Source organism: Podarcis vaucheri (genome assembly GCF_965113315.1).
Source record: "Podarcis vaucheri genome assembly, chromosome: 4".
Lineage (NCBI taxonomy): Eukaryota > Metazoa > Chordata > Lepidosauria > Squamata > Lacertidae > Podarcis > Podarcis vaucheri.
The window spans coordinates 79,127,201-79,142,485 of NC_138762.1; the positions used below are offsets into that span (position 1 = coordinate 79,127,201).

The following is a 15,285-nucleotide window of genomic DNA, read 5'->3' on the forward strand; positions in this document are numbered from 1 at the left end:
GCCGTGACTTCCGTGAGGGAAGAAAGCTGGCATATCAAATATCAGATACTTTTCATTTAGTTCATTAACACAAACTGAATGTAAAAAAAAAGGAAAAGAACTAACCATAATGCAATAATGCAAATAGTATTTGTTGGATCAAGTTATTTGAGAAATCTATAATCTAGAAATCTGATTTCAGTTGTTGAGGAAATGTTCTGATGGAGTGAAATTAAGCCAGCCTTAATCATTTTAACGCACCAGTCTCTCATGATTTGTTCCTATGATACTGCTAAGTAGTTTGATAGGTTGCTGAAGAATGTTCTGTTAAATAAGTAATATTTACAAGAATTTCTCTCCATCCCTGCAGGGATAATAGAACATTATAGCAGTTCCCACACAGGAGAAAGCTCTCTGCTTTTAACTCCTGCTTCTGTCAAATCTAAATATCATTTTACCTCTCTAGAAATATCAGCCTATTTATTCAATACAAAGTGGTTATGCAACCAAAAAGCCTGTGGAGAAGAAGTGAGAGGGGATGTATATTTGTTTGAAAAACCCCTCATGGAACATTGTAGAGAGACTTCTTTCTGCTGTGGGAAATACGGTTGCTCTTTTAATCTCTGGACCTAACGCTATCTTTTGAACCATATCTTAGAAACTACTAATCACAAGAGGTCTAAACACCTAAGTCATCTACTTGAAAGGCATGCTTTCATTTAAAAAAAACAAACAAACACCAACAACGCATATATAAAAATGTGAAAACTCTTAGCTGTTTGTTTATTCTGTTGTAACAGTGGGAATAATGGTGACACTTGTTATATTTATAGCATACTTTGTAGAGAGCAATTCTTGCACAATTTCCGCTCTGCCTGTTAGTCTCTGGGACTGAATTTTATTTATGTTTTAAGTGATCTTCTTTGTATGTATCGATAGATAAAATCAATTAAAAATGTGAAAAATAAGAGTTACATTTTCAGCCCTTAAGAGAGCAAGCCTACAGCCAGATCTGAGTGGTGTTAGGGATCCAGTGGATCTCTGGCTACACCGGCTTCCCTCTCTCATCCTCAGCTCCAATAGAGATATGCTGGTGTGTCTGTCCTGTCCCCACCCAGCCAGCTGATCTGAGTTGATCAAGGCTGCAGTCCTAACCTCAGTTACCTGGGAGCTGAGATGGAAGAGAAATTTGTCTGTTTCCCTATAAAGACAAAGCTGCCTTTCTGCACCGATACAAGAACGGAAACACAGCCATTGCACCGATACAAGAACGGAAACACAGCCACAGCCATTCTTGGAAATCCTATGCTCCACATTTTGCAATGTGCTTCTTCAGCCAAGCAATGTGCACAAAAATGCATATAATTGGGGTAAAATGTGCATAGGAATTCATATATAATAAGAGTAGCATATTAGAGGAAATTGCTTTGCAAAAAATGTATATATTAGTTAAAATTGCAAACAAAACAATGTATATTAGGAGAAATCAGCACTACATTTTCATGAGGACTTCTTTTACAAAAAATAATAATAATGCAAACTCTATAGAATGTGGAGAACTGAACTTAGGAGTGGAAGAATGAGAAGCTGAGATAAACCAAAATAAACGGATTCTCCCATCCCTGCTGGAGAGAAACCCCATTTGATGCAATAGCTCTTACATCTGAGTAGACAATCTGAGAAGTAGGGATGCCCTGAAAGCCTTTGAGACTGTGTATACTCCAAGGGAAAAAACACAAAACCCTTGCTCCCACCATCAATCCTCCTTCCCTGGAAAAATACCTTAGGGCAAGTAAAGGCTTATGGCTGAAGTTCCTGCCATGGCTATAGGCAGGGCTGGCCCTAATATGAGGCAGCTACAGGGAAGCAGATGTTGGGAAGCGGTGGTGAGGCATCAGGGGAAAGAGGTGGATCTGCCATGTGGCCTGATATGCACTCCTTAAATGAGCCTCCTGCCCTCTGGTATAGTGGAGGGTGTGGTCCCATTTGTCAGTGTTGAACCAAGATTTGACTGCCAGTCCAGTCAGCTTCAGTATGTGGAACGTAGGAAGGGGACACTAACAGTTGCCTGAGAGAGCAAAATGCCTTCCGCCAGCCTTGGCTTCTAGCATCCAACCTGGCAACCCCATGAGGGAGATATCTGAGCGTCTTTGCGCACCTTTCAGAACTTCTTATGAGTAGGAGAGCACAGCTCAGTAATGAAGCATAAGCTTTGCATACCATTTTTTTCCAGGTCCAATCCCTAGTATTTCCAGTTTAAATGACCTGGGCAAGATAGGTCAATAAATTCATCTCAGTATGACACATTTTCACACACAGCCCCCCCCCCCGGAAGCATTCATTGCACTGGTCCCTGAGGGACTGTCAAGTTCTCACACGCCTCCATTTTGAAAATTGCCCACATATTTCTGCTCTTTGCTTTCTGTTCTTTAGCCAGTTACTGATCTGTAAGAGGCCCTCTCCCCTCATCCCATGAATGCTAAGGTTTTTTCAGGAGGCTTTAGTGCAGAACTTTGTCAAAAGCTGTTTGGAAATCCAAGTGTCTACCAAAAAAAGCCCCTGCCCATCCGCTTGCAGAGTTCTCAAAGACCTCTAAAAGATAAGTGAAATGGGACAGGGGTCAACATATGTTCCAGAGAAGGGGATCACGCTTATATAGATCCCAACACATGATCTCTGAATGTCCTGGTACAGTTTGTACACTGGAACTGGCTGTTACGTGGTTATTCTTTTTTTCTTTTGAAAAATGCTATTCCCAACACCTCTTTTGTGGCATTTCCTTTTCTTCTCTTGGTGCCCTTAAATCGTCAGCTTCCTTCCAATTTTTGTTTGTCACTACAGCAAGTGGGTGACATCTCCCCTTCTGCCAGCTTCTTGCTTTCTTTTTACTCTTCTGGAATATGTTTCATTCCTTCCCTCTTTCTTGTTTAGGCTAAATTAGCCAATGAACAACCTGACCCAGCTGCTCAGCTGTTCCCTGATCTGCATTTTACTTCTTAATGAGCTCAGAGTGACAAGCTATTTAGGCTGCTTGTTCCAGCATCAGTTCTGACTCCATCTGTAACTTTAGCGCCACTTCTTTGTCAGCAACGCCAATTTCAAATATGTGCCTTTCTCATTTGCAGCATTTGAGCAGTAACACCCACGCTGCACACTGTATGTTCTTCTCTGCCTTGTGCTGCTTGTAACTGTTTTTGAATGCCTTAAGACTCTCGCTTGCCAGCATCTGCTGAAACTTTGCCACTGACCATCTTCTTCTGCAAAAGTGATGACCTCTTTGGGTAAAAGTAAAGGGGCCCCTGACCATTAGGTCCAGTCGTGACTGATTCTGGGGTTGCGGCACACATCTTGCTTTATTGGCCGAGGGAGCTGGCGTACAGCTTCTGGGTCAAGTGGCCAGCATGACTAAGCTGCTTCTGGTGAACCAGAGCAGCGCACGGAAATGCCGTTTACCTTCCCGACGGAGCGGTACCTATTTATCTACTTGCACTTTGACGTGCTTTCGAACTGCTAGGTTGGCAGGAGCAGGGACCGAGCAATGGGAGCTCTACCCGTCGCAGGGATTCGAACCGCCGACCTTCTGATCGGCAAGTCCTAGGCTCTGTGGTTTAACCCACAGCGCCATCTGTCCCCTCTTTGGGTAGCCCGCTACAAAACAACAGGGACTTATATCTGTCTGTTCTCACTTATCCCCCACATATTAACCGTATAACAGACACTCTACTGGTGTTTCTTTATTTCTATAAAAACTTTAAAACTTCTCTATTGGGCATAATATTGAGTTGGAAGCATGGATAAAATTATGGAAGGAGGGTTTGAGATTTACTGGATGTATGAGAATGTATTAAAAATGATGTATAGATGGCATTTAACACCAACAAAACTGACTAAAATGTATAGAAAGAGAGATAGAAGATGTTGGAAATGTAAAGAAGTAGATGGTGATTATTTCCATATGTGGTGGACCTGTGACAAGGTTAAAAAAAATTGGGAATCAATCTACAATGAACTTAAAAAGATATTTAGGTACACCTTTCCCAAAAGACCAGAAGCTTTTTTGCTAGGTCTAATGGGAAAGGAGATTAAAACAAAAGATCAGAATTTGTTTATGTATGCCACAGCCGCCGCAAGAAACCTACTGGCTCAAAAATGGAAAACACAAGATATACCAACCATTTAGGAGTGGCAGGTGAAGATGACAGATTTTGTGGAACTTGCCAAATTGACCGGTAGGATCCGGGACCAGGAAAACCAGAGATACAAGAACAATACTTAAAGGAGAACCGTAAAAACTTAAAGACACTAGCAGGACTGGAATAATACCTTCAATGTAAAATAGTAGAGATACAAGAATAATATACACGATAAGAATGTGATAAATATACCAACTGTAGGGAGGGAGGGAAGTCAAGACTCAGCAGAGTCAAAGGGAATATATTGTGATAATAAGGACTGTTGGAAAAAGAATATTTAAAGAAAATAATAAAAATTTACTTGAAAATAAAATAAAACTTCTCTATTGTACTTTTAAAAAACTGTGTGAAGGGCTTTGAAAGCCATATCTCCTTAGCATGACAGCAACCCTATGAAAGGGGCCATAATCGTTCACATAGCTGAGAGGGTTGTCACCTATTTATACAGATGAAGCAACAATAACATGCAATCCACTGGATACTGAGGTGCTAGGATTTGCAACCTGGGTACTATCAGGGGCTGTCCAGTCTTGTTTGTTTGTTTTGTTTTGTTTTTTTAAGCAACTTGAATGCATATTGCTGTTGATGGGAGGAAGGTGGTAGTTGACTGGAACCAAATTACTTCCTGTAATGAAACCCAGAGTCAAGTCACTCAGACTAGCCTAGAAGTTTTATTTCCATGCTTGCATCTCCTGTGATAGTGTCACAAACCCATGTGTTCAAAGTTTGGCCATGAAAATATTCCACTTCCATGTCATGTCATGTCATGTCATGTCCACTGCATGCCATTGTATAGGAGCTCCTTATAATGCAAAATCTGGAGCATTAAGCCAGGGAGCGGACTTTTTCATTTCAGTGCTCTGATCTGAGGTGATAGTTGCTTTCATCTCCATCAGTTTTCTCAGTTTTTAGCCAGGCGTCTTCTTTGTCCCACTTCCTTTGCCAACCATACTTCAGCCTGGCTTCTGAGGCCACCTTCTTCATAGCACGCAAGCCCTTAATGTTGACATGTATCCCTGGTTTGATATTAGATTTTTCTCAGAACCCCTCTTGTCTCAATTTCCAGCCTTTGTTCATGATCTTCCAGTGATATCCCTCCATCCCACAGCAGACAGTTTGGGATGTTCAGGAATTGGAATATTGCACCAGGTTAGCCAATTAGTGTTCCCCAGTCAGTGTCAAAGACTTCCCTGAAACAAGCTTAATCTAAAATAGATACTAAATAACATCCTCCCCTCTTCTTTGTTCCCAAACCCATTATGTTGTTTGTATTTTTACTTTTACAGAAAGGTGAATTGGAAGCTTCATAGTATAGCTGGCATCTTCTCAGGAAAACTATGAGGAAAATTACGTTGTTTTCACAACTGGTATATTTAATGTGAAGCTTATGCCAGGCCAATGAGAAGCCCAAATCCTGCAGCGTTGGACATGTAAATCTTATAGGTAAACACTTCAATATTCATTGTTCATAGTGATAAAGTACCATTCTCTTCTGTGCATGTTGTTTTGCATCTGTATTTCTGGGGCACACACACTTTTCTCTTTTGCGGCCATATTTATTTCTATCTTGCTGAGGTAATTAAATACAAGTAAGTGTAAATTGTCATGGGCTGAAGTATATCCTAACTCCGTTAGCATTCAGGCGTGATGACTGTGGAGTTTATTTTTATTTATTTTATTAAATTTCTATACAGCCATCCATCCAAGGATCACAGGGTGTTTTACAATATTAAAACACAAAAATACATAGCATATTAACAAACAATAGCAATAACCCCCTCCCCAGTTGCTATCAGTTCACAGTCATTTTGAGACATCATGACTTCAGTGGCCACCCCCTCATGTCCTCCTTAACTCTGGGAAGACAGAAGTACAGAGGAAGCTCCCTGCCTGTGCCTGAAAGACTTAAAAGCAGAGATGGGGGAGAAATTTGTTTCAGTTAGCATTTAAATTTGAATCTACCTAATTCACACTTTAAACAAAAAAAAAAATCACAAACTGATGTGGAGAACTGAATAATGGAAAAATGAAAAACTGGGAAAAACCAAGGGTGGTGCTCCACTAACTTTTACTCAAAGTAGACCCATTAAAATTACTGGATCTGACTCGGTCATATTCATTAATTTCATTGTGTCTGCTCAGAGTATCAGTTAGTGGAGTCCCATCGGAAAACTGAAAGAGGTTCATGAAGCTTGCAGTCCATGAAGGATAGGGAAGTGTGAAATGGCACAACCAAACCTTTGCTGTCATGTAAAATGGACCCTGAAAGAGAAGGCCATTTCTTCACAATAACCACCAACTAGGAATGGGGGAGAATATCTAATTCACACTTCCCCCAAACAATACACAGACTGAAACATATCTATCCTTCAAAATTTGCACATCTCTGATTTTTGTGACGCAGTTCTCCAACCAAGTTGTGTGTATGAAAACACATATGTTAGTTTGTTTAATTAAAAAATGCAAACTAATGATGAACTGAAGATGGGGGGGGGATATATGAGAAGCTGAAATTAAGAGACTTGACCATCTCTACCACCAACCCATAATCCTTCCCCTCAAATACACAGAAAAGCAGAGACTATTTTCGAAATAACTCTGCACCAAACACTTGGTAACAGATCTTCTTCACAAGCCATTCTTCATAAATTCCACAAATTCTTTTCCTCAGCTGGGTCATATGCAGGAAAGGAACCCTCAGTGAACTTTCCTGGAATAACCTCAAGCTGAGATGTAGAAGGAAAGCACAGAGTCGGCTCAAGCTATTAAATATATTCTAAAACCTTTAGAAGATGATTGAGAAGGAGATATGAATATTTCAGCGTTAACACCTTAAGTAACACTAATCGTTAGAATTAAAAAGGTCATGCCAGAAGAAAATTAATGCTCAAAAATAGGCCAGTGTGCCAATGACAATATGTTGCTTATTACGGAGTTTTTGTTGCTCTTGCTGCTGCCTTTTCCCCTGTGGTGAACAGCCAAGTCTCATGGTAATGTATCAGAATAGCACGGGAATGGAAATAGCAATCTAGAAAGGATCTCTGATCTGCAGGCGTCCACATGAGTGTAATTTTGAGGGATCATTGAACACAGTTCTGCCTCCCCCAGTCACATATCAGAGGGTACCTGAGCTCAAACTGGAAAAAGCAACAAATGCCAAGGAACTTGTAGGAAGCTACATTGGACTTAAGGCATTTGCGCAGCAGGACTGTGGCTGAGAGCACATCCTTTGAATTAGGCTCCAGCTTCAGTCCCTGGCATATTACATTGAAAGTTTTAGCTCCCCAAAGGAACCCTCACCACAAAGGATTAAGCAGGCAAAGATACAAATAGTAGAAAAAAGTACTATATCTACAACGTAATGAATTAAGGAAAGAGAAACTGGGAAAGGAGAAAAAAACATGTAGAAACAGGGGGTGATATGCAATGATAACATGCTTGGAGCAGACCCAGGGGGAACCAATGGCTGCTTTTTTGTATTGCTGTTTTTTGAGATTTTTATTGCTGTTTCTAACCGATTTCAGTGTAAATCAATTTGGGTTGTTTTTTAAGAACAGCAACTAAACAACAACAACAACAACAACAACAACAACAACAACAACAACAACAACAGTGATGATGGCTACATTCTACTTCTCCAGTCTAAAGCAGTGTGCCTTTGCATACCAGTTATTGTGAATCACAGTTGCGGTGCCTGCTGTTGCATTCAAGTTCTGTTTGCGGTGTTCCCAAAAGCACCTGCTTATTCTGGACTGGATGAGCCCTTGGTCTGATCCAGCAGGGCTCATTTTAGTCCTTGTGGTCTTAAGGAAATTAAATCCATTTATTTCATGGGGTCTACTCTGAGTACGACTGAGCAGGATATAACTCGGGGAAGTGTGCAGTAGCTAAAAGGCAGAGAACATTTGTGTGATTTTGTGCTGAAGCTGCCCTTACTGGCAAATTGATCCAGAATAAGTGACTTCTGAGCCCAGGTCTACATTAGAATAATAATAATAAAAATCTGTTGCAGCTGATGTTTTAAGTTACAGATGTTCTTGAAAAATTCAAGGATTTGAGGAAGGAAGACAGCACCTTCTCAGTAAAAGGCAGAGAATCTCAGAATCAGTGCCAGGGTCATGCCAGACCTATGAAGCCTCTTTCTTGTTGCATATCACAACTTCAATTCCACTATGTTTTGTTTCATTTACTTTTAGATTGGGGTATCTGCTGCGCTCTTGCCTTGGAGTTTTCAAAGCATGTTCTACAAGCAACTAGCAAAACTGTGTGACTGCTCAACTCATATAGGGAACATAGCAAATGGGGATGCTTGATAAGTAATGGGGAAGCAAACTTGGACTGTGAAGAGCTACCAGAATTCAAAAATATGAAAACATGCATGCAGAAGAATGTGTTAATCGTATTGCATATTCACAAAACTATGTATTTTAGCGAACTTATATGCAGACAGTTCATGACAATCTGCTCTGTAGCAACAGAATTTGACTTGAAAACACAGACAGAAGAGAAAGATGGAAATCTGTCCACCCTTAATGGCAAACACATTTTACTGAAATTAAGTCCTAAGAGTTCAGATGAAGGCATGCTTGCAGCAAGCCCTCAAAACTGAAAGTGCAGTTGCCTCTTTTCCAAAATTGACAGTCCGACTGACTTGTGAATTTGAGGCTTGTGTTGTGCAGGGCTTTTCCAATTTGGCTCTGTTTTTGTAGCTATTTGGGAAATTTAAATAATTGTTCTGAGTAGCTAAGCAAGCTTTTTTGGAGTACGGAACATTTTCAGCTGCCCCTAGAATTGCACCTTCCTCTTTCACCAAAGGGGTTGCCTTGCTGATCTGACACTGTGGACAGGTCTGGTATTAATTTCATATTGCTTGGAACAGATGGACATATAGTCCAAAAATGATTGGAAACAATCGTTGGTGGTGAAAGTGGATAGGTTCAAATCTGAATGCTTAAGACACTCCTTGCATGCATGAATTTTCTGTCCAAGCGAAGTTTTCAGAGCTCAGATTTCATTTGGAATTGTCTGGAAGCAAATGTCCATGATATGGGACACTGAAACATCTAGGTTGTAATGCTAGATGCTGAAAGCTACCGTACTTTGATGCTGATAGATGCTGATAGCTACTTTGATGTTAGGAATGATGCTTAGTCACTTAACTATCAAACAAGTGCTTGCGCCAGAGATATCTTTATTCCCATCTAGCACTGTCACATGTTACATGAACATAGTTGCTATCTGCTAAAATGCAACACGGCCTGGTATTTATGCAACCTGGAAACAACGCTGAATTGTCATTAACAGTCCATTTTTCCTCTGTGGAGCCACATTATTTAAAAGAGTTTAAGTGAGTTTGTGATTCTCTCCCCTGCCTTTCCAACCACTAAAACAAAAAATAGATAATAGTTTGACTTTGTTTTATTCTATCAGTTTGGAGACAACAGCTCTGTTACTTGTGAAAATTTAGCCACATTAGTCCAGTGACCAGGCCTTGACTTTTTATTTATTTATTTTAAGCATTGCAGCATAAATGCATATGCAAAATAAATGCATTCACAGTAAGGCCGCCTGGCATTTCCCTCTACGTTTTCTCAGGAGCTGTATGCTGTTACAGCCAGTGAGCTTTGGAGGGGGAAAATGGTCTTCTGTGTTGTTTTATAGTCCTCTTGCATTAGTCAGTTCTTCTAATAAATCAGATACAAGTTGTGACACGTTGCTAATTCGATCACTAATAACCTGCTCAAATTGCAAATCTATGTCAGCAGGTTGGTGTTGATTAAGTTGTAGTCCTCACTAACATATTGTTTTAAATGACTGATAATTTTTATTTGCTGCTGCGATAGGCTGCCTGGTCTATTCTCTCTCTCTCTCTCTCTCTCTCTCTCTCTCTCTCTCTCTCTTTCTCTTGTAAGCTTAGAAATTACACAAATGCCCCAGAGGTGGTCTGCTGTAGGCCTTTCATTTTCTGTGTTGTTGCAAATAGAGCCGGTAGCCACTAGAGGGGAGGAGACTGCTGGCTTTCCCCAAGCGTTTCCACCGTAGAGCATGAAGGTGAAGAAGCTGTCACAGAACCGGTTGCCCAAGAAAAAGCTTTTAAAAGATGGTGGGATGAAGGTTAGTACAGAAAAAAGGTGTTTTTTTCCTTAGCATGTGCAGTTATTCCTTTCTCTTAACATAGGATCTTTTAAAATATCTCCTAACCTAGAGAAGCAACATCTCCAGTCATGAAAAATGCTCTCTGCGAGAAAATGCTTTAAATATAGAAAGAGATATTTCAATGCGTCCATGTTTGTTTGTTTCTTCGCACATATAAAAGATTAAACTGAAGAGTTGCTTAACAGGCTGTAATGTTTGGAATTTGATAGGAAATGAGAACTCTTTCCCAACTGTTCAGTTATAGCCTCACTTCCCTTCACCCAGAGGAGGGGGGGGAGTTTTGAAGCTGTGTAGAAGTAATAACTACTTCAGCCTGGTGAAAACTTCACTGCCTTTCTCAGGATCCTTATTAATCTTCTACCCTGTGATACACAAGACCTCTCTAATGCAGTACTCTTAATTTTGTCTTTGCCTCATGCTTATAGATAATTGATCGGCGGTTTGACCTTTTATGTGTTTATTTGTGAAAAAGAAGAATGCTATTCGTCGCATTGTTAAAGAGCTATAATGTAGAACTGTGGCTTGTTACATTTACTCTCCTGAGTGTAATTGCACTAAGATCATTCAGTTTCCATTTGGAAAGCCAGTGGCAATTACTGGAATACAATGTATCATGCATTTGCTCACTGGATATAAAACGTATATACTAATTCGCAATAAAATGTAACAGCTGTCAGTGCATTTTCTGCTCTGTTACTTCAATAAATTGGAACTCTGACTAGAAAATGGGAATATTGCATTTTTACACACTCCGTAATGTGTTTGCTTTTTGCAAATACAATTTATTTTTTTCTTGGAATGAAGAGGGGGGGAAAACCAAACACCCCACGTAGCTTTGTTATTACTGCTAGTGGATAAATATTCTTATATCAGAATGAATTACATATAGAATCTGTAAAGAAGTGATAATATTTCCTGTATTTTATTGCAGCCTGTCTCCAGTAAACAATATGCACTTAAGCCACTTCTGTCACATGTTAGGTTTATCTTGTTTATATTGTAGTGGCAGAGTGTGTCTGTATGGGGGGGGGAGTTTATTTTACCATACTTTCACAGGTGTTGTGAATAGCTAGTTACCATTTATTACATGATGCTATTATGTGTGAGTGCACACTTAATAAGTACAATTCTTTAATGAAATAAAATCGTTGAGGACTTCTCTCTCAGTGTGTGTATATGTGTGTGTGTGTGCATGCATTGCCACACATATATGTATATGCAAATCCTTCCGCAAGCTAGTTAACGAGAATTCTTGATACTCTAAAAAAAAAAAAAAGACTCTTGAGTTTTGTTTAAAATAAAATTCCTGCACATTTGTGTGATTTTGTTACTGGAGGTCAGACTTTTCACAGATAATTAGCCTTTTACACACTGTGAAATCAACCTGCATTGGTTTATTTGGCTAGACTCTTTGCTTCTGTTCTTTATTTCCCAGAAGGTTAACATGCTGAAAATCTAGCTGCAAGCTCAGAGTACTGTCTCTTTGTGTTGTTAATTATCCCGTTGCATAATTATTAATATCAGGAGCAGGAAGAGGAAACAAGTATACCAAATAGTCGTGAATGCTAGTGTTCTGGCAGGAAGCAAGCCTTGCATTAATAAAATGTGCCTCTGCCAATATCAGAGAAGATAGGGAGTGTTCCTTGTTAAGGATCATTTATTAACTGAGATCATCTTTTAGTTCGCCTTGGGGTAATGACTAATGTCAATGGCAAATTTCACAGTTGTCTAGAGAAATGAATTAAATTTGTAATAAAAAGCCCTTCGGCTTGTAGTACATGTTCATTTATTGGAGTAGTTGAACTAGGAGAACTGTAAGGCAACCGAGAACATCGGCTTAATTTTCCTTACATATAATAGTGACCTTTCACTCTGTGTTGGGAAAAGTTGCCTATTATAGGCGGGCGAGTTAAATGAGAAGTTCTCTCAAATGCAAGATCAACTAAGTAACTGTGGTTACGTTAAACAACCCTTGAGCTTGAGAGATATTTTTTTTTGCAGGACAAGATCCTCCTCTGTGTACATTTATTCTCCTTTTTAAGCCTTTGCTGAGGTGGTTTTGAGATCGGGCCAGGCCTAGGAAGATTCCAGAGGCATGTAGAAAAAAGTTGCCAGTATTGATTAGCTATCCTTTGCCCTGTGGTGATCTCCTTCTCTCTATCTCTTTCTCTTTCTCTCATAGATTCTATGTTACAGCATAGCTGAGGGTTGAAACCTTTACTGCCTCACAATAATTTATACCAAAAGGCTATTTGATTGACTGGAAGCTTACTTCTGAGTAGACATGCATAGGAATGCATTGTAAATGAAGACATTACATTCATCCTGCGTAACAAGATTTAAGGTTGTGAGATTGTGAGTGATGCCTGACACACTTTCCTGGAATCACATGACTGCAAAGGAAACTTAGAGTTATCCTTTTAAGTACATATAGAAAATCTATTGATTCCCCCCCCAAAAAAAAATGATAGGAAGGAATTTATTTGTATGAATGTCAACCCTCAGAGAGATTATGGTCACAATGATTTGCTATGATCAATATCCAAGCCATCTTTATATGTATTTTGGTAACTTTATAAAAAAGCTTGAAAGTACAATCCTAAGTATCACCTGAAGAATGTGAAGCACCAGTTGAGTCTATTAATTTATTTAACTCGAGTGACATGAAATAAAAGTGAATGGAAATTGGTAAGTGTTTTTTTAAAAGAAAAATGCATTTCTATAATGCTACAGTGATGCAGAAAGATCATATTTATTATCTATGCAAGTATATTCATTGATTTTCCCCACCCCATCTTTCTATAATATCCAGATCATTTATGAAAGATGTTGGACCCCACTTGATATTGCACTTTTCTGAAGACATGAAATAACATTAGTTTCTCCACTTTTAATGAGACCCAAAAGAGTCTCAAGTTTTGCACCCAGATTTCTTAAGCCAAAGATTAAATAAAGCAAAATAGGCTGCACAAAGAAGGAAGGGTTTGCACAGATAATGTCTACAAATAAATGGAATGTTTTGCTTACATTAAGTTGCAGTGACGTTTCTGCAAGGAATTGGTTTCCTGTGATCAAATCAGAAAGGGGTCAATATATATATATATATATATATATATATATAGTCCATCTTGTGATTCATGTACTTACTAGATTTTCAAAAACAACTTTTAAAATGAATGTTAATGGTTTTCTTGCAGACCTAACGGTTTACAGAAGACTAATCTTTTACAGGATAAAGTTCATTGTTAACGTAACTTACCTTTAAAAGAAAACACAAGGAGAATTTTACTTTTCTTAATCATTGGGGGGACTTTTAGAATTGAGCACCTGAAGAGAAATAGGCTCGTGTGTTTAAAAAGAACAGAAAAGATTTGGTGTTGTAAAAGGGTCATATATCTATACCTTCATGAGACTTGGCAACAGTCTCACAGGAAAAAAAGAAAACATATTAGGATGCCAACCTGGCTATGCTTACAGAGCAATAATTTCCAGTGGCCTCAACAGGATGTACCTGCATGTCATTCCTTAAGCTTAGAGGGTCACTGCATTATAAGCCTCTAAAACGAAACCCAAACTGGATTAATGGTCCACATGATCATTAATATTTAATTCAAAAATTTCTTCTAATGTATTCCATGTTTGACTAACCAGAAATGCATTCTGAGTACTTCCCTTCCCCCATTCTTTCCAGAATGGAAATCCCATACGCTCTCCTTTCAAAATGAATTCTCATAAATTTCCATCCTCAGCAGTGGTGAATTTAGTGCACTTGAGACTCACATCCTTGTGTTGCCTAAAACAGAGGATGCTCTTAAAAATATATCTGAGATGATGTAATTTTTACAATATTGCCCAATTTTGCAAAACACAAAAACCAAAATTTATGGGGCTATCTGTTTAGCCCATTTTAGTGTTGGCTAAGTTCTAAAATCTTCCTGGAGCTTTTAACTGTGTATTGACAAATGTACTTTTTTTCTGACTGACGGTCGAATAAAAGGTCGATGATGATGATGAAAAACCAAAATTAATCACAGCATCATTCACTGAAAATAAATCTTTTATTCTTTCTGGATTTTAAAATAAGCTTCCATGTGTGTCTTCAAGAATATACGTCAGTATGTCTGACAGGGATGTGAGCTTTTCGTTTACTTTCTTAACAGACGGAAAACACATATACAGCCAATGCTTCCTTTCCCCCACTCTCTCTGGTAGTTGTGTATCTGTTCCACAGACCCCAAACACGTTTGTGTCTGGATCCTGTTTGTCTAAATAAACTCAGAAAATGTTGAGTTCATATTTTATTTCAGCGGGTGTAACTCTATTCCTTTTTGGCATCAATGGAAAAAAATTATATTGATTTCAAACAAGCAAGAATCTGAGTTGCAGCTCTTTTGTATTATGGAATGGTAGATATCATTTAAGGGATCTAAAGAACCTGGAAGACCATTAGACAGACACTGAGTCTAAGTGGGCCCGTTAGATCATCGTTTTCTCCTCTCGATCTGGGTGAAATTGTAACTGACAGCGTAGACTTGAATACTTTGTCCTTTCCATTTTGTACTGTCATTTGTTGATGTCTGAAAAATCTGGCCATGAAAGCAAAATTGGTCATTTGTATTGTGGCAACACCATGGTCAAAATGAGCTTTCACCTCTCCTCCATCTCCCAATTTTCACACACTTTTATAGATAAAATGCCATGCACCTTGTGTGAAAATTGCTCATTTTTCAGAACATTTCCCATAAAGAATCCATATGTACAGTATCAAGCCATGAATGAAAGCAAAGTGGGTGGAGCTGTCCCAAATGATCCTCTCCCTCCATCCCTCCACACACACAAACTCCCCATGCTGGTATACAATTCCCATTTATTCAGAGAGAGGCAGTTTTAGAAATGTTTTGAAAAATGCAGATGTGCAATGCATTCTTAATAGGAACAGGAATAGAGTTTGCACTCC

The 15,285-nt window shown here is 39.0% G+C and overlaps 1 long non-coding RNA gene across 1 annotated transcript in view; it reads left to right on the forward strand.

Annotated features, from left to right (window-relative positions):
* The first annotated feature begins 10,061 nt into the window (after nucleotides 1–10,061).
* Nucleotides 10,062–15,285, forward strand: part of LOC309530214 — a 43,645-nt gene continuing 38,421 nt past the window's right edge. Inside the window, exon 1 of the long non-coding RNA XR_014218687.1 lies at nucleotides 10,062–10,286. This is a non-coding gene — a long non-coding RNA (uncharacterized lncRNA). The remainder of the gene's footprint in view (nucleotides 10,287–15,285) is intronic.